This window comes from Lolium rigidum, chromosome 5, assembly GCF_022539505.1.
Source record: "Lolium rigidum isolate FL_2022 chromosome 5, APGP_CSIRO_Lrig_0.1, whole genome shotgun sequence".
Lineage (NCBI taxonomy): Eukaryota > Viridiplantae > Streptophyta > Magnoliopsida > Poales > Poaceae > Lolium > Lolium rigidum.
The window spans coordinates 234482818-234506112 of record NC_061512.1 but is presented as its reverse complement, the minus strand read 5'-3'; the positions used below and the strand labels follow the sequence as shown (position 1 = coordinate 234506112).

At 45.7% G+C, this 23295-nt stretch overlaps 1 long non-coding RNA gene across 4 annotated transcripts; it reads left to right on the top strand.

The window, feature by feature from the left end:
• The first annotated feature begins 18820 nt into the window (after positions 1 to 18820).
• LOC124655315 lies at positions 18821 to 23041 on the top strand. 4 transcript variants are annotated; one of them, XR_006988627.1, is made up of 6 exons: positions 18821 to 18986; positions 19069 to 19492; positions 19584 to 19656; positions 20391 to 20446; positions 21162 to 21985; positions 22144 to 23041. It is a non-coding gene; the product is annotated as an uncharacterized LOC124655315 (long non-coding RNA). The 4 variants fall into 4 exon arrangements; XR_006988626.1 differs by having other exon boundaries at positions 18822 to 19492; positions 22144 to 22198; positions 22490 to 23041; XR_006988628.1 differs by having other exon boundaries at positions 18822 to 19492; positions 22144 to 22198; positions 22461 to 23041.
• Positions 23042 to 23295: the final 254 nt, after the last annotated feature.

Sequence of the window (23295 nt, the reverse complement as noted above, 5' to 3'; positions counted from 1 at the left end):
CCCGCCGCCGCGCCCCCTCCGCCCGCTGCGCGCGCAGGTAGCCTCGAGCTCCGCCGGCGCCCCCGGCCCTCTTTTTTTTTAATTTTTGAGTTAATTAGTTAGTGGGTTAATTAGTTAGTTCATTTTTATTGTAAGTATTTTAGTAGTATATATAGATAATTAGGTAGTTTAAATTTTGTTGTACAATTTTGGTAAGTATTTTAGTATTTAGTTCATTTTTATTGTAAGTATTTTAGTATATATATAGATAATTAGGTAGTTTAAATTTTGTTGTACAATTTTTGTAAGTATTTTAGTATTTAGTAAGTTTTTTTGTAAGTATTTTAGTATATATATAGATTATTTTAGTTTTTGTAATTAGTTATTTTAGTATATATATAGTTTAAATCTTTTTGTAAGTATTTTAGTATATATATAGTTTGAATCTTTTTGTAAGTATTTTAGTAAGTTTAAATCTTTTTGTAAGTATTTTAGTATTTTAGTATATATATAGTTTTTGTAATTAGTTAGATTTAGAGTTTAAGTTTTAGTTTAGTAAACACCCGCCGACACCCGCCGTCGACCCCCTCCCCCTCGCAAACAACCGACGTCGACCCCCTCTCCCTCTCGCAAACACGCGCCGACACCCCTCTCCCTCTCGCAAACACGCGCCCTCTCCCTCTCGCAAACACGCGCCGACACCCCTCTCCCTCTCGCAAACACGCGCCCTCTCCCTCTCGCAAACACGCGCCGACACCCCTCTCCCTCTCGCAAACACGCGCCCTCTCCCTCTCGCAAACACGCGCCGCCCTCTTCTCCCTGCTCCACGCCGAGACTTCCCTCCTTGAGCCTACCCCATATGTGGTTAGGGTTAGGGTTTGGTTAGTGTTTGATTAGGGTTAGGGTTAGAACATGTACTTATCAATTTAATTTTTTGCAGAAACAATGGATCCATTCGAACGGGACTTGGAACAGGAGGACATTTTCGCGAACATAATCCGCGATGGTGATGGAGAAGCCGGCGGCTCCGGTGATCATGGAGAAGCCGGCGGCTCCGGTGATGGAGAAGCCGACGGCTCCGGTGATGGCGAAGCCGACGGCTGCGGTGATGACGAGGTATACGATTAGTATAGATGCATTAATGGAATTCTATATGTACATATGTATATAAATTAACTGATTTTTATTCTCTTAGGCCTCCGAAGATAAGTTGGAGAAACGAGGCCCGGCAAAGAGATCGGGCAAAAAAGACCACTTCAACATTGAAGCTATATCACCGGAAGGCCAACTCTGTGGCACCCGCGAGTGTCGGAGTGACATTTAAGAATCGGTGCGGAGTTGTGGTTAGAGATCATATCCCGATCACTCGTTAGAGAATGGAACAAGACCAAGAATGTGTCCGAAGATCAGGTTACCGATAGGTACAAGAACACACTTTTTGACGACCTCATGTCACATTTCACTTTGCCAAATTTGGGATCGGACTGCGAGAATGCCAAGCGAGAGGCGCTAGTGAAGAAATGGGCTCTTAAGAAGATGGGGGAACTTTTCCGAGCGTACAAGAACCGGTTATGGAAAGCTTATAAGGCCGAGAAGAAGCCTCCAGTATTCGAAAACTACCTAGCGAAGTAGGAGCATAATTGGGAAGAATTTGTGAAGTACAAAGAATCAGAGGAGGCTGTGAACCTGTCGAAGAAAAACAAGAAGAATGCAAGCGAGAAGAAATATCACCATCATACGGGGCGAGGGGGCTACGAAGTAGCCATGCCTAAGTGGGATGCACAAGAGGCTGAGATGGAGCGGAAGGGGATCACTCCAGAACCCACGCGAGAAGGATGGGACATTAGGGCTCGAAATTGGTTCCTCGCGCATGGCTGTGAGTATGATATGAAGACGAGGGAACATTGTTGAAAGTGACAGCAGGGTTAGGGTACCCGAGGAAGAATGGATTAAAGTGACGACAAAAATAAAGGCGGGAAAACTAAAGTTTGCTCCCGATAGAGAGAAAGACTTGGCGACGCTTGTCCTCGGTAATCCTGAGAAGGGAGGACGAACAAGAGGCTTCGGCCCTAGTGTTCCGTGGTCGCTTGGGTTTCCGGCCGGCGCGGAGACTTATAGAAGCCGAGCGAGAGCTAAAAACGCGAGCTGGAGGTGCGGAATGACCGGATGGCCGAGTTCCAACGCCAACTTGACCAGCAGCGGTGGGAGATTCAGCAGCGGCGGGAGATAAATGAACTAAAAGGACAGCGCCGGCCATATAATACCGCCGGCATATCTCGGCGACGAGACGAGCGGCGTGGCCGACTCGGAGGCCCCTCCTACACGGATGATAGATGGCGGTCCTGGCGACCCCGTGGATGGAATCAAGGAGCAAACACCTTGTGATCTCCATGTGGTGTTCGGGAACATGTACGTTAAGGTGGCGGTCGGCTATGTCTTACCTGCATTTGGACCCGAAGGTGAGCCGGCAACATGGCATGGCAATGAGATTCCAGGCGGCTATGCTCGTGTCGGGGTGGATTCGGTTGTACCGTCGTGGGAGACATTGGAGCTCGAAATCCCTGGAGGTGATGGGGGGCTTACACTCGGAGAGGTGCTTGGGAGAAATCATTCTCCGGGAAAAGAAGAACATCGAGGCTGCCAGTGCTGGTAGCCCCTAGTACCAGTCGTCCGAGCAGGTCACCATCACCTCCTCCAGATGATCGCAGGCCACCATCACCTCCTCCTACTGATCACATGTCGCCACCATCACCCCATGGGTACGACGTCGACCACGACATCCGTAGTCCATCTCCATCTCCGAGCGCCGCCGCCTCCGCCCACTAAGACTCGGAATGCACCCTACGGAAGCGTTTCCAAGAGTCCTATCCGCAAGATGTCGCCCCTCCCAAAAGTACCAAAGGTTCCTCCCCCCCGTCCTTGGGATCTTACTGTCGAGGAAAATGCGGCCGCTGTTGCGAAACACAACTATGATCATTTCCATAAGCCAAAACCTCCAGCGCCGAGCCATACACCGAGAAGCAAATAGCATATGCTACTTCTTTTACGAACACACCATCGCAATATGACTTACACGAGAAGAAGGATGACTATACACGCCACCTTGCGAGGGTAATTGATGACAAGAGGGAGAATGAAAATGCTAAGAAGAAGGATGACAAGGCTAAGAAGAAGGATATTGCTACCTCGAGCAAATCATCGGCTAGAAGTGCAGCCGAGAAGAAGTCAAGTTCAACAACCTGCACCCCTCAAGGCCAAGCAAACGACAAAAGGAAAAAAAGAAAGGAAGTTCCCCTCCTCGGAGATCAGCCCAAACAATCGATCCCAGCACTCAAAGTGTTTAATGTTCCCAAGCTGTACCGAGGAACGAGGGTGGTTTCGATATGGAAGAAGGCTGCAAAGCTAGCGGCTGCACAGTGACGTTACCGTGGAGGAATTGCTGTCTGCGGCAGATGCTGCACTACCCACTTGCTGATATAGCTCCTAAATTTGTCTACGGGGCCGACTTGGTCAGCACGGAAGCAGCTGCATAAACTGCCAACACATATGCGGAATTTGCATCAGTGGTACCTTGATGCATGCAAGGAGAACATAAGGTTCATCGTGGCGACTATACCATGGGAATATTACTACCGAAAGGAGGAGATCCATATTGAGATGAATGAACTCGGCGGTTATTCAATTTAGAAGCCCTCGACAAATCTCTCATGAGTTGCTATTGCTTGTAAGTTGTTAACTACATATAAGTTCATTTTCATTCAGTTCATGTTCGTTTTCATTGCATATACTCATTATATCTTATGTGTTCTCTATTATGCAGACTGAAGATCAGTGAATGCAAAAGTAATAATATTATCAATATTGGGTTTGTTGACCCAGATAAAGTACATGTTCAAACGGTAAAGTATAATGCCCAAGACACGGGGGGAAACCTACTAAGGTTTTTGGGGGAGCAATATTTCTGTGATTCAATATTGTTTCCTTACAACTACGAGTGAGAGTCTTAATGATCTTTTATGCACATTCAATTTTTCTTACTCGATGTTAAGTGTAATTCCTGACGTATATACATAACATGTGCAGCTTCCACTGGATTCTACTAGACATTCAACCTCGATAAGGGAATAGTTGAAGTAAGAGACCCACTGAGTAGAGGCGTGGACGGGTTCCACGACTTGCGAAGTTGCTCCAAGTGTAATTTCCTTCATCGCCGCGCTATATCTTTCGTGAGATATCAATTAATTATCCACTCATTCAATCATTCTTTTGCACTGGCAGGGCTTGGACCGCTTTCAAGAGACATCGTAAGGACGGTACCAGGCGAGAGAAGTTAACATTTACTCCTGTACCGTGCCCTCAGCAGCCACAAGGGACGAATCTATGTGGATACTACGTTTGCGAGTCCATTCGCATGTTAACCACTGAGACGCAGAACAAAAATAAATTCAACGTAAGCAATAACACTCACAAACTTTATTTATTATCGTCAATATTTCGTTATCAAGATTGATATAGTCATACTCATCTCATTTTCGTATATAGGTCGACTACATGCGGGACAGACTCCAACCAAAGGAACACCTACTAGGAATTGCGGAGGAACTGGCGGGACTTTTGGTTAAAGAAGTACTAAACAACAAAGGCTTGTTTAGTCCAAATAGATGCTCTACCTCCAAATAGACGGTCGTTAGTACCGCTTGTCGATCGTGAGCTAAATGTATATATATATGTAAGGGGAATCTACATGTAAGGGGAATCGACTTTTGCTTCCAACATTTGTTTGATCGATCTATATATATATAATGAATGAACGTGTACCACTGATCTAGTAGCGTACAAATATATCCAACTTTTATTTTCGAATGGCGGGGGTGGGGGGGGGGGGGGGGGGGTGCTGCACCTCTCAAACCCTAAAGCAGCAGCGTTGTGCGCTTGCCACGTAGAGGCCCTTTTGTCGCGGGTGGTAATACCGCCCGCGACAAAAGGGCATGTCACCTGCGCGACCCGCGGCTGCCACGTGGTGGACCTTATGTCGCGGGTTGTAAGAGACCCGCGACAAAAGGGGGACCTTTTGTCGCGCCTCCCTTGTCGCGGCTGGCCGCCCGCGACAAAAGGGTCGTACGACCCGCGACATTAGGCCTGTTTTCCACTAGTGACCATCAACAAAAAATTCCGAAGTTCCCGAGGCAGCGTCCATCTAGCTTGTCCGCGTTCCCGACGTGAGGCGTAGGCAAGCGTTCGAGTGTTGTGCTCCCGGCGCCGCGCGCCTGCACGTCGGTGCCCCGGTGTCGCGGTCCTCCGCTCCTATTCTTTTATTTCTAGATTGGTTTGCTGATGCTGATGTTCTTTTAGTTTTCAGAATCCGCTGATAGGTGATGTTCCTCCGCTTGCCAGATTTTTTGGGATTCACCTATCCTAGAAAACAGCCATATACGGCGTCTGGCGTGCGCGGGCATGGGAGATGGATTGGCACTGCACGGGCGAGGTAGTTTGTTCGGCGGGCAACGGAGAGCGGCAGCACAACAGACCCCGCTTTCTATTTTCCCAGGTGCTGCACGACCGTGACTCCGTGAGGTACTTCAGGTTTTTGACTACCTCACGTATTCACGGATCATTGTGGCAGATTACTTTTTTCTTCGTCCAACTACGGCAACAACGTCCTGCCTGCGCATGTGTTTCATGATGCAATTTCCTTTTCAATGTACATGCTGTGTATGGATGGTTCTAGACACAAATATACTTGTACAAAGGCAATCTATATTTTGGTTTTATTTAATATTTTGTGTTCATCAATTGTCAAAACGCACCTTTGTTAATGAAAACGCCTCCTCCAAATCTCCATGCTTTCAAATCTCTTCCTCAAACCGCACAAATGGTTGGACCTCGATGCCAATGACCACCATAGCGCGCCAGAGCAAAGTGCAAAGCAATTTAAGGATCAGTCGCGGTTATAAGGTACACTCTAACTCACATAGAGCCTCTTCATGTGTATCTTCACAGGCTCAGTGGCAGTTTCAATCAACGCCAGTCTCCATGCAGTCTTCATGCGTGAGTACAAATGCAATTCTAAAATCTTATGGTTCAGTTTTGGTATTCAGTTTCAAAAAAAAAAAAAAAACAGCATAAGACTAAAGACAATGAATAGCAAAACATGCACATCTGGTTTGGTTCATCTTAAACCGAATTCAGTCACAAAGCACCAAGCTAAATGTCTAACGAAGTGTTGTGTTGGGTGTTTTTCTAGTTCTCGCCAGTGTGTGCGGTCTCGGGACCCGTGTGGATGTCGGGGCGGTGGCTCCACGACCTTTCTGTTTTTGAGTGCTGCCACTTCTTGCTAGGGCGGGAGTGTAGTCGGCTCGTGTGGTGTGCGCGGCGTCGGGACCGATGTGTAGCGTTTGGATTGTACGATTTTCGGCCAGTTTCGTTCACAAACTGACAAGTTTTCCTCTTCTCAATGAAAAGGCAGTCTCCAAAAATAAAAGTCTGACGAAATCATAACAGAGCAACCTAATGAGCAGAAAGCAGGACTGTCTCGTACTCTGTAATCTGTAATTCTGTATCACAACCAGCCTAGCACCATAGATTGACCCCCTCTAGTTAACCCATACCAATTCACGGTACAAGCACTGGTCTTTTTGACCTGCTCACAAGAGCTTGCTTGAACCCCGATCTCCATCATCTCTTTAAATAGTACTCCTGGCAACGGCCACACTCAATTTCTCTGTCCCGTATCACGTCCGGCAGTGGCTGCAACCTAGGGCCCCAGATCCTCCTAGCTCACATCCGCTTGGCGAGCTCGAGGCCAGCGGTGTCCGGTGCAGGCGGCCGACCTCCACCGCTCCACGTCCGTCCGTGTACGTGTACCTGTGTGTTCCACGCCCGCTTGGAAATCCCGCGGCGCGGATTTGTGCCATCTCCATGGCTAGCGCTCCAAATCTTTCCATCGGGAAGACATACGTACACAAGATCGATCTTGCTTTCCTTCTACGGATTACTTTCCGGCTAGTTACGTGGGAGAGCACGATGGATCAATGCCCGAGTCGACATGAGCTCGTTCACCGCCGGCTGCTGACCCAGGACCGCGGCGGCTGGTTGAAGGGCCGATTTTTGGCATCGCTTGTGCCATCGTTAAGATCGGTATATATCCGCAGTGTAGGATTACGTGGTTTAGTCTTTATAAAGTACTCCTACATGGGATCGATCTTATGAGGTACTCTATTAAAACACGGCAGCCAACAATCAATCGGGTTCACGTGATCAGCTAGGACACGGCACAAGTGATCGGTTGAAGGAAAGAAACGACGGACGAAACAATCAGAACGGACCGAACGACGGAAACGCTTCTCCCTTTATTATTATTTATTATTATTATTTATTATTAGGTATAGATTAGGACAAAACCCGTGCGTTGCTACGGATCAAATCATGCGACTAAAAATAGTTTTTTCAAATGTACAAACAACACGAAAGTCTCTTACTTAAAATTCATATGGCCATTTATTTTAAATTAGGTTTCATTGTACACAAACAAGGATGGCGTATATCAGCAAAAGGAGAAAAAACTTGACGGAAATTGGAGAATACTCAAACAGTTCTTGTGCCGCTCCATCACCTCTCAAAAAGTAACATCACAAACTTTTGCAATTCGCCGGTAATAAACAAATCCAATCATCTTACTAATACCATGTACAAACAAGCAATCCATCCCCATCTAAGCAATCCTCACGTTCTACTCGTACTAACCGTCACTCAGATATTCGTAACAGGCTATACAATATCGATCAGGTGAATTAACAACTGGCTATACAATCTCATGCGAGAACTTGAACAGGGTACACCGCGTACCTTGTGTGGAGCACATGCGGTCGGAGTTCTGGTGAACTCGAATGAACGGCAAAACAGAAATGACGAAATAGTAGTGGCGAAGTAGTGCAGATTTTCGATGGCGAAAAGGTAAGGACGAAGTCGTTCTGATTTCCACCGAAACATCAAATGCAACACCGTAGCCTGCATGTTGGCTTGTTGGGCATGTTTTCTGAAACTCTTTGGTTTGAAACAGTTGCTGCGTCTGCCTGCATATTCCCACGCTAGTGGGATTATCTAGCCTCTTGCTCAGGAAATTTCTCGTGCTTTTCGCCAGTATTCATTCGCCCGAGAGCTGAAACTGTATTCTTGATTAGCTGTATAGCCTCAACACAATCAGACTCCACCGTCATGTTTAGGTGAGTGCAGTTTCAGGCCGTCCTCCATTGTTTCCAATTTTTATCAAGTCTGCCTCTGGATATTGTTTGATTAATAATCATCGAATCCATCCATATAGCTCATCCGAATACGACATGTCCTTGGACTTGATGGCCTTGATATTGGACCCGTCCACAACCCGATCTAAATCACTCGGCCGGCGCGAGTCACCGGAAATTCTCTGTACGCCAAGTCGTGCGGACGGACGAAATAATTAGAGAACACGCCGTATGGGACTGGACCGTGCTGTCATTGACGACCTCGACACATACAGAGATAAGGAGCCTGGGCGTGCGAGTTACTCGTTCTCCATGGACCCGGCCTTGACCACCACGCCGTGCGCCAGCCAGACCAGCATCCGCGGCGGCACCGGCCGAACGCGTGTACCCGCGGTATAGCTGGTGTACCAAACAACGACCCCCTGCTTGGAGATCGGTCGAGGCACTCGACCTCTATTTATAGGTGCCTTTGGCTTGATGAACGGGGCAACAGAGTCCATGTCGAAGAAGAGATCGATGAGAGGGCATGCGGCGCGGAGTCGTGCTGTAAAGGGACTGGCTCGCTCGATTGGCTGGGCTTTTTTACAGGTCTACTTACCAAGGCGACAGACGGAGGAAGGCCCACTTTAGGTTAGCTACGGAGAAAACGCTTCGACCCCGCAAACAGAACGAAGCGTTTTGTGTGGCATTGTGCGTATTATGTGGATTGGTGGGAGGGCAAAACGGTCCCAAAAAATGCGGTGACGAAACTTTTTGGCAGAAATTTTGGTTAGACGGACCAAACCAAGGAAACGTTAGCTCCTTTATTATTAGGTATAGATATAGATATAGATATAGATATAGATTACAAAACGTTGCCACCACTCAGTAAAAAACGGTTCGTACACGCACGCCATCCGATTTTCTAAATTCGTTCTTTCCCCCGCGTCTCGACCGCGCGTTGCTCCGCTGCCCACCTCTGGATTCCATCATGGTTTCTTCCATTGTTTCCTTATGTCGCTACTTCGTAGGTCGCTGGGAACCTTTCGTTCTTCGTGACAATATTCCGATCTCAACATGAACAGAGTTCTTTTCTTGCCTTTTTCAGTTTTTTAAATAGGAGAGCCAAGGATTACCCGGCATCAGAAACAGATCGATCCAAGCTCAAGATTAACATCGAAATTGAGATCCGCTGCGACGAGCACCAGGTGATGCGCTACGGCTGCCCTTCCCGTCTAGGCTCCCGGCACCGCCGCTAGCCGCGGCCGTCTCCATCCGGCCGGGAGACCTCCTCCAGAGCATCGGCATCCTCGGTTCCTTCAATCTCAATTCCTAGCCGGCAGCGGCAACCGGCAGGGACCCGACGCCAGCCCCGGAGTCCCGGCCCGGGTGGCGCTCTGTTTCTCCTGTATCCTGCGGCGTGCAGCATCCAGCATGACATGAGCATGGCGGAAGGCCGGCAGCACCGCAACAGGCAGATGAAACTCCAACGACCTAGCAGCAGCTTTTTGTGGCGGCTTCGTGTACTGTGCATTGGGTGAAGGAATGGAAGGTGGGAGAAATCATCGGGCGACTTGCTAATGTACTGCATACCGGTGGATATCCCTAGCATTCTTCTGATAATCCCTAATCTCAAGCTACTTCGATCTGTATTCTGAAATTTATTTTCTGAAACTGCCTCTGTAGTCCATTCTGAAAGTTTCATGGGGGTGTGTGTGCGGTGAAGTACAAGAAAATAGCTTGAAGGATGTTGCATAAAAGGCATGTGGGGGTGGGGCACTCTATTTGTTCAGGCCGTTATCGGTCACCAGTCAAGAGAGGATGCTGGAGGATACAAGCTACGTACTGCGCTTATGAGACTCTGAACGAAGTCGTCAGGTGTTACACTGAGGAGACAACTCGTATTGTTATGCAGCTGGGTACCTGTGATTATTCTCCACGGCGGGAAAGCTCTCAACTGATGAGAGGGAGAAGCAGAGCGCTCTCCGGTAGGACAGCAACTTCCGCGCGGGAGCCTGCCGATTAACTGCGGTGACGTGACCATGTCGTCCCTCGCACCGGTCTCCATGCCCAGCTACATGGGAGACACCAGCAGCTCCAGCGCCAGCACGGGGATGCCCTCGTCGGCGTCGGTGTAAGCGGAGGCGGTACATGAGAGGCAAAGACAAGGGGGCAGGTGCTGTTCCCAGCGCCCATCGTCACGGTGTCGTTGCCTATTCGACGGTGCCTCGGAGGAAGATCCTCACGAGGGGGAGAAAAAGTAGGGGCCATAGAGCGGAGAGCCCTCGGGACGGTGGTACGCGATTTACCCAGCTTCAGAACACCTGCTCGGAGACAGGGCCTACTGATGCTTGTCTGAAATTATAAAGGCGCTCGGATCTAGGGTTTACACGGGGAGTCCTACCGGAATGAGTTGTGGTTGTGCCTCTAGGACTCCCAGGATCCGGCTTATAAAGGCGCTCGGATCTAGGGTTTACACGGGGAGTCCTACCGGAATACAAGATGCCTAACTACATTGCCGTGCACGTCAAGAATCCACCTTTCCTTATGTGTCGTATTGGATCCGGATACTTCATGAGCATTCTCAGATCCGACTATCATCATATGGTGGTTAAGAGCCGGCTCCTGTCACCTGCACCTCCTCTTGGTCGACCATGCACTGTAGCCCCACCCCCTCCTTGTTTGCTAGTGTTTGGAGGAAAGGAGATGGGAGAGAGAAGACACATGCACTTGCACTTGGGAAAATCGTGAGGAGATCTTGGCTTGCAGCTCCTCTCCTTGCAGCTAGCCAGCACCTGCACATCCTGGCACGCCCTACACCCCTGATGTCTTCCTTGACCAGGCCCTAGCTAACCCTACCATCCCTCCATCTCTCATGGTCGTGATCACTGCCGGCATGTCCTATTTCTTTAAGGAGCTCCCCTGCCCGAGCCATTGCGCCACAAGGCTCCCCTCTCTTCTCCATATCGTTATGTCACGAGCCTTTACTCTTGTCCTCTTTCTCCTGGCAGTTCTCGACCCCGCTCTGGAAGCCGACACTCCGTCGAACACCTGGCGTGCATGTCCCGGGGTGTCCCTTCCGAAGCAAGGAAATGACTCAGGCCACTTCCCTTCCTCTCCTAGCACGGCTCCGCGCCTTGGCACCTTCCCTTTGTCCCCTACACCGCCCAGCTCGCCCTATCCCGAGCCACCTCCCCTCCTCTCTTCTGTGCGTGCTCCCGGAGCACGGTGGACGCCGCGAGAACGTTTTAAGGCCTCAGACCACCTCCCTCCTTTCCCTCTCGCCACCAGACTCCTATGCAACTCCCCTGACCTCACCGCTCCATCCCCGCCGCTCGAGTCCTTGCTCGGCACCGTCGCCGTTCTGCGAAGGATGCCGTCGCGCACATGCCCTCCTTTCTCTCTGTCTCTGTTTCACTGAGCTATCCTGGTCGTACCCCTCCTCACGCGCTCCCCCTTTTATTCCAGGAGACTCCGAGGACCCCGCGAGCCGTCCGTCGCCGTCGCTGCAGTATCATCACCTTGTCGGTCGTCGTCGTCGCGCCGTCGACACTGACGCTGCATGCTGAGTCTGCGAGCTCCTCGTCGACAACCAGTACTTCCGTTCCTTCTCTGCGCGTTTTATTCACCCCGAGCTGCCCGTCTCCGTCGCCAGCGTCCTCGCGCCGACACGGCTATCACCGTCGTCGCCCCGGACTGCGGCGATGCATGTAACTCCTACCAGGTTCCGTGCGTGGCAGAGACTCCTCCGCATCTCCGGCGACGATCTCCCTCGCCTTCAGCAACCCCTAGGTGAGCCCCCTTGCCCTGCTCCGTCGGCCATAAGCGGCGGCGCTTCCAGCTCCTGGCCGACACGGACGAGTGCGTTGAGCAGAGCACCATTACCGCGTGCATGTAGGCCGTCCCATGCATGGCCAGCAGCCGACCAGACCGCCTGGGCTGTGCCAAGTCGTGCTCTCTGGTGCGGGCACCTGACCGCCGAGTTGGGCCGGCCCACGGTCGGGTTTGGCTCAGCCAGGGTTTCGGCCTGGCTCTTCTCCATTTTAATTTTCCTGGGTATTATTTCCTGTTGGAGTGCAGTAGTTTCTAAATCACCGAAAAATCCACAAGCATCCAGAATTCGTAATTCGAATTTCCTTCTGTTTTTACACAAATTCCTAACCACATCAACTTGCATGCATGTCATTTGCTTGTTTATTTATTTACTGGTATTTATCATGCTGAAATGTTGCTGTCTTAGTATAAATTTGATTGTGGTAGTTTTGTGAAGCATTTTGCAGTAGGGTTAATTTATTTAGAAAGTATATCCCAATAGCTAATTTTTGGCATAGGTTGTGTATGCAGGAGCTTCCTAGTTTTTAAATGGTTTAAAAATCTATATCTGTCCAGTAGGCCCTTTATTGAATTTATTTTGAAAACCAAAATTTGTTTTGCAGCAAAACCAAGTCCCCCTGGTAGATATCATGTTAGGATTTATGTAGGCCCGAGGAAATATTTTTTTGACTGATATTTTAGCTCTGGGAATTTTATAACCAAACCAGGGTACCTTTTTAGTATAAAAATTGTGGAAATTATTTTATAACTCCGAAAAATGCCAAACCAGTTTAGTTAGATCAAATTTGGTAGTACCTATCCATTGGTATGGTTGTATCTGGTTGATTGTGTTATGGTGCTTGTGTGCTTAGGAATTGGATTGGCCTAGTTTCTGTGTTGTTTAATTCTTTAAAATTATTTAAAAAATTATTTGTGTGCGATTCCAGTGCAGGTGTGTTTTACATATTGATAGCTTCCAGTAGGTATGCTGCATGCATTTTTGTGACTCACAGAAAGATTTAGGCCAATTATTTGGTCCCTAAGTCATTTCTGGTTTTATAAAAATATTAACTACTGTTTAAAAAAACCCAAATGGGGTGAATCCAATTTCTGTATCTTTATAAAGTCATGTTTTACTATCTGTGATTTTACCAAATTTTTGTGTGCATCGTTTTGGAGTATCTTGTTAAATTGGTGTTGTTGCTTATTTTACCTCTGGGGAAATTGGCTAGTTTTATTAAAATTGTTTTATAATAAACTTTGTCCCTAGACCTTACTGGTAGTTTCCAAAAGTCATTAGCCCCCCTTGCTTGTGAAGGTTATGATTTGTTGTGAGGCAGAGCCTATTTAGAAAAATAACCATTTTGCCCTAGGAGCTTTTATTTGATGTGTTTAGTGTCTCTGATTTAGTGGTTGGTTGTTGTGTGTTGTTGTGTGGTTTGATGCTATGCCTAGGGATTGATTGCCTTCTCTTTTATTTTGTGGTGCTAGAATGCGAGTACTATCCGAGAAGGAGGAGAGGATCCCGGTGAGGATTTCGAAGAGGAAGGAAGAGCAAAGGTTCGTGAAGAAGAAGTCCAGGGACAAATAGCCAACCAAGGCAATCCACCTGTTGATGCATCTCTGATCCTATTTATCTTGCTCTTGCATTATTCTCATTTTATAAAATGCATGTCTTTTGTTTGTTATATGGGTGGTTAGTGCCACCCGGAGTTTTATTACTCCACCCTTAGGGTGCAGCCCTCATTGGTACCTACTGATCACACCTCTATTAGTGATATGGTGCTTATCACCTTGTCATCCTTGTCGCCATTTTTCGAAGAAGAATTGGACTATAGGTTGGGAGCCCTGGAAAAATATTTGTGAAAATTGTTTTCAAGCAAAGAAGTTTTTCGAAAACCTTGGAATGGGGTAGCCCTGCCTAGGTGTGATTTTATGAAAGGCAAAAAGTCTTTTGGAAAGATAATTTGCTGGAGGCAAGTGGAAATGAAAAGTGTTTTCAAAAAACTTTGGTGACTGAGTACCTAACCGGACCTAGCCAGTACAACCACATTACCTTTTAGTGGGACGGAGCGTAGCGTAGTAGTTTGTCTCGCCTTAGTTTGGGTCCTGCAAATGTAAGGGGTAGTCCGAGCATGGAAACCTATCGACCGTGGCCTTCCCGACATATTGGGGACGCTTTTCCTTCTCTTTAGATGGCAGGGGTACAACCTATGAGCTCCCATTGAATAATGCCCCGCAGTTGGTCGCGGCATTCCGGAGGGTCGAGCTGGTCGGGGAATTTGCTACTCCTGGGTAAACGACCCCTCGGACTCTGGTGTTGGGAGGTACAACTCTAGGCGACATGTCTTAGGATAAGGCGAGCAGGCGAAAAACTACGATCGGGTATCTGTCGGCATATGTTATTATGCAGGGCTGATGCCCACACGATGAATATTCGGATCTTGTGGAGAAAGTGTACCACCTCTGCAGAGTGTAAATCTATTCGAATAGTCGTGTCCACGGTTATGGACGTGGGAAAGGTTGTTGCTTGGCATTGAAGGAGTTTTGGTCTTTCCAAAGTGTTTCTAAAAAAATTGTTTTGGGAAATTTGTGCTAGTGGGACTGGTGGAAAAGTACCTGCGAGGTACGGTGGAAAGTTGGAAAGGTGGTGGCCATATGAGATGGCCGAAAAAAGAAATTAGGTCACCCTTACCTATTACTGTGCAAACAAAATGGTTTACAAAAAGTTTTCCACAAAGATATAGAGATGTCATACTCTCGAGAGGAACCACCTCTCGCTCCTTGTCGCCCTAGGATAGTGCCTGTTCCTTGATACTGCCATACTGCTTATCCTTTATTTCTCTCTAAGGTGGTTTGCGAGTACATTAAAACGTACTCATTGGCATGTATAATCAACTTTCTTTTCTTGGATTTTTTACCCCCCTATTTTTGGTCACTTGTCTTTTTCTTTCGATCTCATGCAGCCTTTGAAACGTTGAGGAAGTTGCTGGCTCATGGGACCCGCATGTCATCCTCTATGTACAATAAAAGTTTCTTTTGTTGGAATTTTTCACCCTCTGATTTTTGGTTATTTCCTTTTTCTTTTGATCCCCTGCCGCCTTGGAAACGTTTAGGATGCTGCTGCCTCATGGGTCCCGCATGTCATCCTCTCTGAAGGATAAATGTTTCTTTTCTTGGAGATTTTTTTTATCCCCTGATTTTTGGCTAACTACTTTCTCTTTCGATCTGGTGCCGTCTTGGAAACGTTGAGACCGCTCCTACAAAATGGGTACCACATGTCAGCCTCTATGAACAATAAACCTATCCTTTCTTGGAGTTATTTTGACCCCTAATTTCTGGCTATTTGCCTTTTTCTCTCGATCCCATGTCGCCTTTGAAACATAGAGGATGCTGCTGGCTCATGGGTCCCACATGTCAGCCTCTATGAACAATAAACCTTTGCTTTGTTGGATTTATTTTTGACCCCTAATTTCTGGCTATTTGCCTTTTCCTTTGATCCCTAGCCGCCTTTGAAACGATGAGGACGCTGCTAGCAGCTCGGTCCCTGATACGTCTCTGACGTATCGATAATTTCTTATGTTCTATGCCATATTATTGATGATACATACATGTTTTATGCACACTTTATGTCATATTCGTGCATTTTCTGGAACTAACCTATTAACAAGATGCCGAAGTGCCGGTTCCGTTTTCACGCTGTTTTTGGTTTCGAAATCCTAGTAACGAAATATTCTCGGAATTGGACGAAACAAAGACCCGGGGGCCTATTTTTCCACGGAGCTTCCGGAAGACCGGAGAACATTCGAAGTGGGGCCACGAGGTGGCGACACCACGTGGCGGCGCGGCCCGGGGGGCCCGCGCCGCCTATGGTGTGGCCCCCTCGTCCGGCCCCCGACTCGCCCTTCCGCCTACTTAAAGCCTCCATCGCGAAACCCCCGAGGCGAAAAACCACGATACGGAAAACCTTACCGAGACGCCGCCGCCGCCGATCCCATCTCGGGGGATTCCGGAGATCTCCTCCGCACCCTGCCGGAGAGGGGATTCATCTCCCGGAGGACTCTACACCGCCATGGTCGCCTCCGGAGTGATGAGTGAGTAGTTCACCCCTGGACTATGGGTCCATAGCAAGTAGCTAGATGGTTGTCTTCTCCTCATTGTGCTTCATTGTTGGATTTTGTGAGCTGCCTAACATGATCAAGATCATCTATCCGTAATTCTATATGTTGTGTTTGTCGGGATCCGATGGATAGAGAATACCATGTCATGTTAATTATCAAGTTATTACATATGTGTTGTTTATGATCTTGCATGCTCTCCGTTATTAGTAGAGGCTCGGCCAAGTTTTTACTTTTAACTCCAAGAGGGAGTATTTATGCTCGATAGTGGGTTCATGCCTGCATTGACACTCGGGACGAGTGATGAAAGTTCTAAGGTTCCGTTGTGCTGTTGCCACTAGGGATAAAACATTGGCGCTATGTCCGAGGATGTAGTTGTTGATTACATTACGCACCATACTTAATGCAATTGTCTCGTTGTTAGCAACTTAATACCGGAGGGGTTCGGATGATAACTCGAAGGTGGACTTTTTAGGCATAGATGCAGTTGGATGGCGGTCTATGTACTTTGTCGTAATGCCCAATTAAATCTCACTATACTTATCATGTCATGTATGTGCATTGTTATGCTCTCTCTATTTGTCAATTGCCCGACTGTAATTTGTTCACCCAACATGCTTTTATCTTATGGGAGAGACACCTCTAGTGAACTCGTGGACCCCGGTCCATTCTTTAATACCGAAATACAAATCTGCTGCAATACTTGTTTTTACTATTTTCTCTGCAAACAATCATCTTCCACACAATACGGTTAATCCTTTGTTACAGACAAGCCGGTGAGATTGACAACCTCACTTGTTTCGTTGGGGCAAAGTACTTTGGTTGTGTTGTGCGGGTTCCACGTTGGCGCCGGAATCTCCGGTGTTGCGCCGCACTACATCCCGCCGCCATCAACCTTCAACGTGCTTCTTGGCTCCTCCTGGTTCGATAAACCTTGGTTTCTTTCCGAGGGAAAACTTGCTGTTGTGCGCATCATACCTTCCTCTTGGGGTTGCCCAACGAACGTGTGAAATACACGCCATCAAGCTCTTTTTCCGGCGCCGTTGCCGGGAGATCAAGACACGCCGCAAGGGGAGTCTCCACTTCTCAATCTCTTTACTTTGTTTTTGTCTTGCTTTATTTTATTTACTACTTTGTTTGCTGCATTATATCGAAACACAAAAAAATTAGTTGCTAGCTTTACTTTATTTACTGTCTTGTTTGCCATATCAAAAACACAAAAAAAATTAGTTTACTTGCATTTACTTTATCTAGTTTGCTTTATTTACTACTGCTAAAATGGCCAACCCTGAAAATACTAAGTTGTGTGACTTCACTAGCACAAATAATAATGATTTCTTATGCACACCTATTGCTCCACCTCGCTACTACAGCGGAATTCTTTGAAATTAAACCTCGCTTTACTTAATCTTGTCATGAGAGAGCAATTTTCTGGTGTTAGTTCCGATGATGTCGTCGCCCATCTCAATAATTTTGTTGAATTATGTGAAATGCAAAAGTATAAGGATGTAGATGGTGACATTATAAAATTAAAATTGTTTTCTTTCTCATTAAGAGGAAGAGCTAAAGATTGGTTGCTATCTCTGCCTAAGAATAGTATTGATTCATGGACTAAATGCAAGGATGCTTTTATTGGTAGATATTATCCCCCTGCTAAAATTATATCTTTGAGGAGTAGCATAATGAATTTTAAACAATTAGATAATGAACATGTTGCTCAAGCTTGGGAAAGAATGAAATCTCTCGGTTAAAAATTGCCCAACCCATGGATCGACTACTTGGATGATCATCCAAACCTTCTATGCGGGACTAAATTTTTCTTCGTGGAATTTATTGGATTCAAATTACTGGAGGTACCTTTATGTCCATCACTCTTGGTGAAGCAACAAAGCTTCTTGATAATATGATGGTTAATTACTCCGAATGGCACACGGAAAGAGCTCCACAAGGTAAGAAGGTAAATTCGTTGAAGAATCCTCTTCCTTGAATGATAAGGTTGATGCTATTATGTCTATGCTTGCGAATGATAGGACTAATGTTGATCCTAATAATGTTCCATTAGCTTCATTGGTTGCCCAAGAAGAACATGTTGATGTAAACTTCATTAAAAATAATAATTTCAACAACAATGCTTATCTGAACAATTCTAGTAATAACTATAGGCCATATCCTTATAATAATGGTAACGGTTATGCTAATTCTTATGGGAATTCTTACAACAATAATAGGAATACACCCCTGGACTTGAAGCTATGCTTAAAGAATTTATTAGTACACAAACCGCCTTTAACAAATGCATTGAGGAAAAGCTCAATAAAATTGATATTCTTGTTTCTAGAGTTGATAGTCTTGCCTCTGATGTTGATCTTTTGAAATCGAAAGTTATGCCTAATAGGGATATTGAAAATAAAATTGTTACTACAGCAAATGCCATCCAAGTTAGAATTAATGAGAATATCTCTACTACTTAAAAAGAAGGAACCTGTTCCCCCTTCTCCCCTACTTTGGTCGTCGTTTTGGTCGCCCACCTGGCCTCATTTGCACTTTAGCCCCTCAACTTCTTTGAAATTAACCCACAATCCATGACTTATACTTTCTCTATCGTTTGCCTCTCGAGATTCTGGAGATGACCCGCTGCGTCGGCTCCCTGTGCCGTCCCCAAGATTCACGCCGCCACGCCTCACCCAACCGCCAGCTTTCCCACGCCGCCGCTTGAGCCCCCGGACGCCGCCACGCCGTCTAGCATGAGTGGCTGGCTTGTTCCCGCCGACGGCCTGCCCGAGGATCAGATCGATGGTTGTGGTGCCAGACCGATGGGCGCCGGGGCGTGAGGAAGACAACACAGACATCAGCGACGGTGACTACGCTCCACCGGTTTTTACGTCTACTCCACTGTTTTTTATCCCGTCCTCAACAGTCTGTACGATTTCTCCTCCCAGCAATTCTTGCGCTCACTCCTCTGCCCACCTCGCTGATGCCGCCATCCCCATGGCACATGCCCGGTGGCCAACCTAAAGCGCCCCAATGACCGGCGGCAGTCGTCCCTTACCGACGCTCTAATCGCGGAGCAAGTGCACCCTCGGAAGGCTTGAGGAGCTCGCAGGCGCGCTGCGGCAATCATCTCGCGGTTGTGAACATCGCGCCGCCCAACCGCGCCCCTCCTCCACGCTGGCAATCTCGTCAGAATTTGGCCGCGCCCGTCCTTGGCGTCGCCAGATCTGGCCACTCCGGTTGTTGGTGTCGTTGGATCTGACAGCCATGGGCCACTCACTGCGGCGGCGGCCGGTCTGCAAGGTAATCACGGAGACAGCGAAGCAGTCTATCGAGTACTAGGGTTCGGCATGAGGTTGGACCAAAATCAATGTGCGTTTCGGAAGCTCTTTCCACTATTACCATTGCCTTATCTTTTGATTCTTATTGCTTGTCATGGACTCATGGTACGATGGATGTGTAGGTGTTGAGCCCCAAGTCCTCGGAGCAAGCGTTCGTCATTCATTTCATTGGGGGGATTTTCGTTGGAGGGTCAGGTACTATTTCTTCCCCGAGTCTTGCAGAAAAGTAGGTTCATAAGGAATGTCTGATGAATCAAATTTAGCTTTGTCAATCGTACGCTTACGCTTCTCAGCGAATGAATTTGTGAGGTTCATTAGTTTCATTAAGGTAGAACGACATTTGATTTGTACATACCCAAATAACATGTGGTTCCAAGCGAATGATGCATTTTCATTTTCCATAAATTCAAGGATACAACAATATCATACTGAATTGTACAGTTACCTGATCTCATGATGTAATACCCAACTGCTTCCTGCTACTAGCACTTGATATCGTACAACATAAGCTATGATTGATTCATTTTTTAGATATACTTTGTCTTGGCCTGCTGCTACTTCTACAAATGCTGACTTACCATTCTACAAATTCAGGGGAGCTTTGATGATTGCTATAATGCTAGCGGTTTGATCATTTCTACATCGCAAACGATGTCACATTTAGGTTTTACAGGTGCTTGAGAAACTTGGTTGAACCTGTAAATAGTACACTCCAACTATTAAATCTGTATTTGATCCACCATACTAAGTATGTGAAATTTTCGGTTCGTCAACTCTTTGGGTTCTCTCATCCATCTTTTGGCAGTAATATTAGCCGGGGTGAACTTTGGTTACTTTGGTGATTATCAATGAAATGATACTGTTTAATATTATTCTTATTTTTATTCAATAATTGTATATTATGTGCCTTATGCAAACTACTGTGCCAGGATCAAGATATGATGTGCAGCGAAGTGGAAACGTGCTGATGGCCTTTAATAACAAGGTATGTTTTTGAAAGAATGTTTGGTTCGAAATTACAGCGTGTTTGTCAGGTTTCCTCTTATAAGTGGTTATTTCATTCCTCACCTTTCTTCCCAAGGAATCTCCTCAAGTTTAGAGTGTCCGACCATAGTAGCATTTGACATGAAACCCCATTTTTCCTTAAGTAGTTTGAAACATTTCGTCAGTTAAGCAGATACTCGGCTTTCTCTATTTATTCAACAATGTTTATCTTGCTATTTTATAGTATTCGGTAGAAGATGAGGGTTCAGCCTCCTTTTGAAAAATAAATAAATTATAATGGCCACTTACCTTTAGACTTTTCTTAGGTTTCATTGTTGCATGATGAGGTTAATTAAATTGGAGTGGAAGCAGCTCCTACTTATGACATACAAGTGGTATATTTTACATATTAGCGGTATCTACATAACAAAGTGTGGAAAGTATGTTCAGTAAACTATGTGATATTTGTAGAAATATATTTAAAAGTACCAAAAATCGAAGTCGCAAAGGTAAATCCAGCAAAATGGTGGCTGAGTAGACATATTTACACAGTTTATGAACTTCAAACTGACGTGAGTTTGTGCCTTTTGGTTTCCAAATGATGTACTGGACTCCTTGCACATTTATATTGTCATAATGCTACATCTTATCCACTTATGTGGATTGCATGGTTGTTAACTTGCTATCATGGTCACCTAATCATGATACTACAACAGGTGAGCTTGGATCTGTACCAATAGTGGAGGGGGCGTCCATTGAGACCAAGGCGGTTGGAGCAGCGGACTATCGTCCTAGCGTTGTGAGTCCCTCACCGGGAAAGAAACTTTCTAAATATATCGTCCTAGCATCCGTGCATACAACGGCCATGTCGATGTAAGGGTGCCCGTGACCAGCTTTAGAATTTTGTTGTGTCCGGATGGAGAATCTAGGATAGTCACCTCATCAAGGAAAAGAAATCATGGGTTGTTTCATGTAATTCTGCTATTCCACATGTTCTAATTATTCCAAAAGATCCACTGTGTTCTAATATCCATCTAGACCTAGATCCAGTATGAATCCGTTTCACAACAGATTTGTGTTTTATTTTGTCTTCCAGTACTTGCTGGAAAACTTTAGTGAGTTTGATAAGATTTTTTAGCAGGCAAAATCAGTGACATTAGGAAAAATCTTCATTACACAATAGGTTTTCTCGCGGGTAAATATAAACGAAGATATTTCTTTTTTTCATTCCTCAGTTTAAGCTGCTAATTTGGACAAGCGAGATGACTAGATGATAGATGCATGGAAAGTTGAAACATTGATGATTTTTGTAGTGTGCACTAACTGAAGTTGGCCTGCTGCTCCCACGTACGCTGTAGTCTCCCTTGGGTGATTTGGATTCTGAGATTTTCTTTGATTACCATTGGGCATTGGTTTCTTGTTCTACATATTGGGGCTTTCTTAATTCTGGTGTTTGGCCTAAGTGATTGGGGATTGACATTGTGAATGTCTGAGTCTGTGGGCATCTGAAGCTGCACGCTCCATTGGCTAAAACTTGCTGGTAGGCAATCGTTTGAACAACTATTGTGTTCTACATTTATTAGTTCAATATATATCAGCTAGCAATATTGGATGCTAAGAAAATGATTATGTTCATTCATTTTAATTCCAAGAGACAGTCATTTTCTTATAGTCTTACTGGATTCCCTCCCATTTCAGTTTGATATCTTCTCAAATTCAAAGCAATTGGCATGTTAAATTATTTCTTAACCAGGTTTGGTTTCTATTCACACAGTGTCCCTTATATGTTATGACTTTTGTCGTACACCCTGGTTTCCTTATAATTGTAATAGCATCCACAGAAACAGATTAACTCACATGTCACTTTTTATATTGTATCCTAATACATGTTTCTAAACTAATCAATTTATATGTTTCATTTATTGTATTTTCCTGCCTATCTACAACTTATGATGTCAGAACTCATTTGTAATGTACACATTGGATCGTAGTTGATCTTTGTTCTCACATGCCAGTTATGTTTTTCGATGTGGATATGCTTAAGTTGATGTGGTGCATGGCATATGCTCAAGGCTCTTGGTCATCTATGGAAATACACACCGGGAAGATCAATTGCTCCAAAGTGGAGATTATGAGAGGCTGACTATAGAACAAAGTAATGTGCAGAGGATGCATTAATTCTACCTTTTGTGCTCAGCCCCTTAAACAACCCATCTCATTGCTGGGCAAAGGGCATAAAGTAATCAACACGAATCTCTCCGCTACACCTATCGGCATTTAAAGATGTTGAACTGATCCTTCGGCCCTACCGTATACATTATCACATTGTTCAAGAAGCAATGTTACACAGGAATTTGACAGGTTTAATATGGACTATTTTGCTGTGTGACTACTAAATGTAAACTCAAGTCATACTTATCTCTTAGAGATCATGATGCACGACCCATATCTAGCATGCTGTTGTTTCTGCCTGTACAAATTGTATAGTAGAAATGATTGTTTGGCTCATTGTATAGTTCGAGTTGACTATGTTATTCCCAGTTTCTCCAACATTGTTACTTGGAGATCTAGAAATTAAAATTCATGATCTTTCACAGTGGATAGTTTGCATCTATTAATTTCATTTTTCAGAAACCAGTTCAATGATGTCGTTACAATCTATTTATAAATTGTGCATCAGACAATGCACCTGTATCTAGAGGACCATCCATTATTTTGGTAATGCAACAAATGCTAATATTGTGATGTTCAATTATATTTTTTTGCTTGAAATATACATAAGTATGTGTCGTTTAAGAATATATTTTGATAAATTACTATGGTAGATGTGACTTCTAGATTTCTTGCCTT